Here is a 4,653-nt window from a genome sequence, read left to right as displayed (position 1 = left end):
AATTACCATGTTCTGGTTCTGAACAAGGGTTTGCATGGTTGTTTTCATGAATGACATAAGTTCCATCATACTTTGTTGCATGGTGAACATCATAGATTCCAATTTGCTTTGCGGCTGCACTGGAACCTGCTGAGCATTTTCTGAGTGAGGCTGGGGCGGATTTTCCATGCCTGTTCTTAGTGCTTCGGCGTAGGAGACTCCCTTGGTTGTATCTAGCTGCCCAAAAGATGACCTGGCTGCCTTGGCGAAATGTTGTTGGTGCGTAGCTGTCGCTCGTCGCATGCGACTCTTCAGCTCCTTGTAGACCGCACAGCCTCTGTAGTTTGCCGTATGGTTTCCTCCACAGTTGCCACATTTTTTCATTTGGGGGTCTTCTTTGTTTGCGGGGCAGTTTACGGAGTTGTGGAAGTCTCCGCAGACTACGCAGACCGTCCGAAGTGTGCAGTATGTCTTGGTGTGTCCATACTCTTGGCAGTTTGTGCATTGAACAGGGCCGTTGCGTTTGTGGGGTTCTTCCACGGTGATTCTTCGATGCAGTAAGAGCTGCAGCTTGTAGATCGGGTGCACTTCGTTTTTCTTTAAGGCTTTGCTATCTGGTTCGAGCTCTACCTTGAAAAGTGGTTGCGGTTTTTTGTTTCTGTTAACAATATTGCTAACATTTTTGGCACAGAAGCCCCTGGCCTTAAGGGCTTCCTGAATTTCGGAGGGGGTGACGTCAGGTTCTATACCTTTTAGCACAACTTGCAGTCCCTTGCTGCTTTTTAGTTGATAGGTGTAAAAGTTCTTTTTTGTGTCTTCCAGGTACTTAGACACAGCTCGGAAGTGTTCTTCGGACTTCGTTTGAACCTTTGTTTCGTGTATGTTCCCTTTAATAAGCGGAACAACATGGAAATTCTCGTCCCCGACCAGCGCAACAATTTTGTTGACCAGGGCGCTTGAACTTTTTTCCCTTATGTAAATAGGTGGGGGCTTAGGTTTCCTTTGGGTCTCCTGCCCCAACTCTGGTTGGTTGTTGTCCGCCTCTGCTAAGATGGAGAATCGGTTTTCATTGGAGCTCCTCGTTTGATCGGTGCTTTTGTTGGTTCGATTGATCTTTGGTTTATTGCCAACCGTGTTGGGTGGACTAAGCTTGCGCTTAATCTGGATGTAGCGGTCCATACCGGTCTGTATAGCCGGGCCCGCTTGTTGCTTATCGTGGCTAACTGTTTTTGTTGCCATTTTATTTTGTTGTGCGGCCTTTGGGACCGAACTCGCAGTATTGGTAGTAGGTTTAATTATTGGTGGTGAGTTTACTGCAGAAATTTTAGCACTGCTTGTTGTTGGAGCTTCATTCAGCGAAGCCGGCGGTGATGGGGTTTGGCATTGGTAACTCCATGATGCGGGAGTTGGGGTGAGCAGAGAGGGTGAGCAAGAGCTGGCTCTCTTGCTGTCGACGGTCAGTAGAGTCGAGTTGCTCTTTGTCGACTTCTGATTTTGATCTATATCTCTAGTTGAGAAATAGGAGTAGCAAGCATTTCTTGGGTTGACGGAGCTTCTACGCTCATTCTTTTGAACGCTGCTCATTTTTTCGAGCTTGTTATGCGTGGCACTTATTTGTTTAAATTAAATTTAATCAAATTTTGAATTTAATTTTGAAATTACGCGCCCAACGTTCGCACCTCAGCACTGGTCTTACGGTTGATGTGGCAACGCCACTCGCTCATGATCGCCCACCGAGATAAGTTGGCAGCGCTGTCAGCTGTTTTATCAGCTGCAAGAATTGCAAACTTATATATTTTGCTAACCACCTGCAACACGCGGTCATTCAGCACGCCTAGGTTACGCGCAGAACTATGGCACAAGTCCACCGTTTGTTTTTGCAGATTTGCCGCTAACACTGTTCAGCACAACCACGTTAACACGAGATTTTCGCGCAGCGCTATCGAAAGACGTCCGCTTCCACGAATGTGTAGACTTTGGCTTGGCAGATGTGGCACCTCGCTTTGCTGCGACACGACCGACCCGAATGCTCGTGGGCCAGACAGTTCGCGCAGTACTTGTTAATTAATACTGCCCGGAGCCACTTCACAGCCGGCAGTTGTAGGAATCGCTGGCAGCTCTTCAGTGGGTGAACACCCCTGCAGACTCGGCATCGGTATGTATACCGATAGACGATCGGGGCGGATCGCTGGCACCATTGTATATGGGGCTATATAGGAAATGGGTAAATAATGAAAAATTAGATGTTATGGATGCGGATGATCATGACACATGGACGACGTAGGATTTCACAAACTTAGGACTCGTCAGTAGCAGTTTTTCAAATACTTAAAGTATGGAGGAGTCATTCGACTCATTAGGGCTGTCCATTAGGAGGCGAATCATTTTTGCCACTGGTCTTCGGACGACCCCCCGTGCTGTAAGAGCGTCTGCCACCTTGCCGTCCACGCCAGGACAGAGCACTTGGATACGCCCAAGCCGCCACTCGTTGAATGGCAAGTTCTCCTCTTTGATCACCACCATATCTCCCGCCTGGAGATCTCGCGTTGGGAACTTCCATTTGTTCCTTTTGTGGAGTTCCTTTAGGTATTCCTCCTTCCAACGCAGGCAGAACTGCTGATTCAGGCTTTCAACCTCCGGACATTGGCGAGATAGGCCTGGAATTCAAACAGGCCTGAATCTTCGCCAGGAGGGTAGTCAGTTCCTCGAACGTGTATTTTTCAGCGGCTGTGTGCTTGTAAAAATGCGACTTAAAGCACACCCGCCTCCCAAAGCCCTCCCATATGAGGTGCGCCAGGAGGGTTGAAATGCCAGGACACATTCTGAAGACTGCGCTGGGATAAAACCAATGTTCTGGTAGCTTCAATGAAATCCTTTGATAAGGACGTGGAAGCTCCGACAAACGTTTTCCCGTTGTCAGAGTGTTGTGGAAACCCACGCCGAGCGAAAAAACGGGAGAATGCGGCCAAGAACTTCTCTGTAGTCAAGTCGGAGGTCGCTTCGAGGTGGATGGCCGGGTAGTAAAACACACAAAAACCCCTTTGTGATTTTGCAGGCTCGACCGACATAACTCTTGACGTCAAATGGTCCTGCGAAGTCCACTCCCGTATGGGTGAACGGTCTAGAGAACGTGGACCTCGCACGGGGTAAATTCCTCATCAACTGCGTCTGCAGTCTCTTCTTGTGGGTGACACACACTCGGCACGAGTGTATTGTTCGTTTCACCAACATTTTAAGCTTGGGAATCCAGAATTTGGAACGAATCAGTCGGATCATTAATTGATTCCGATGGATAAACAGGATGCGATGGATAAACAGGATGCGATGGATAAACAGGACTTGAAGTTCGGCGAACCTACACCGTGCAGGAAGGATGATCGGATGTTTTTCATCATAACTAAGCATTTCTGATGCTTGTAACCTGCCGCTTGCTCTCAAGACACTATTTCCGTCGAGAAAGGGGTTTCGGTTAGAAATTGCACTTGCGGGTGGAACTGGTTGCTTGTTGCTCAAAACCTTATATTCGGCGGGAAACTCATTGTCGCACCTCCGACAATTCCGCCGCAATGAGTTCTACCGATGAAGCTACACCTTTCCTCCGGCAACTTTTCACAAAACGAAACACATAAGCAAGAACCCGCAGAGCTCGGTCAAAGGCTGAGAACCTCACTAGGATCTCAACTGCTGGTAGCACTGCGACCGTGTGACATTTGACGAGGCGCTGCTCAAGCGCAGTCTCCGGATGGACCCACAATTCACTCGGCCACTGCTCCTGTTTGAGGTGCAACCAAGCTGGCCCACGCCACCACAGTGCGCTTTCCTTAAGCTCTTGGGGTGAGATGCCCCGGCTTGCCAGATCAGCTGGAATGTCTTCGGATCGTACATGTCCCCACTTGCTTCCGTCGGTACACTGTTCGATTTTTGCGACACTGTTGGCAACGAATGTCGTCCAGGTGCACGCTGGCTTACTCAGCCATGCAAGAACGATCGTAGAGTCGGTCCAGTAAAATGTCTCATAGACATGAGGATACATTTCAGAAATTACTAGAGCTGCCAGCTCCGTGAGCAGCACTGCTCCGCACAATTCCAAGCGTGGTATCGAGATGGATCTGACAGGAGCAACTCGGGTTTTGGATGTAAGTAGATGGGTACAACAGCCTTCCTTCGTCTCGATTCGGACGAAAATAGCAGCCCCATAGGCGTCCTGTGACGCGTCGCAAAACGCATGGTACTGAAGTTTTGCAGCTGGATGGAAACGTACCCATCTCGGGATACGAATCTCCTTCAGGGCAGGATACCCTTCTAGGAACTCCCGCCACTGGGTCGCGAGATCCATGGGGGGTGGCTGATCCCAGCCCAGCTCCCGTAGCAAAATTTTTTGCATAAAAATCTTGGCTCGGACTACGAAAGGTGATAGCCATCCTGCTGGGTCGAAAAGTTTGGCTATCTGAGATAAAACCTCTCGTTTTGTGTAAGCAGTTTGGAGGAATGATCACCATTGAAATAAAAAAGAAACTATCAGATGTAGCTTGCCAACGGATCCCAAGAGTTTTCGCTGCACTAGCCTCTTCAAGCTCAAGAAAGTCTGCACTAATCAAGTGCTCCCTTGGAACCTCTTGAAGGAGTTTTCTCTCGTTCGAGGTCCACTTCCGTAATGGAAAACCAGCACTCTCA

This window comes from Drosophila teissieri, unplaced genomic scaffold (assembly GCF_016746235.2).
Source record: "Drosophila teissieri strain GT53w unplaced genomic scaffold, Prin_Dtei_1.1 Segkk124_quiver_pilon_scaf, whole genome shotgun sequence".
Classification (NCBI taxonomy): Eukaryota; Metazoa; Arthropoda; class Insecta; order Diptera; family Drosophilidae; genus Drosophila; species Drosophila teissieri.
The sequence above is the reverse complement of the archived record's forward strand: the minus strand, read 5'-3'. Positions refer to the sequence as shown.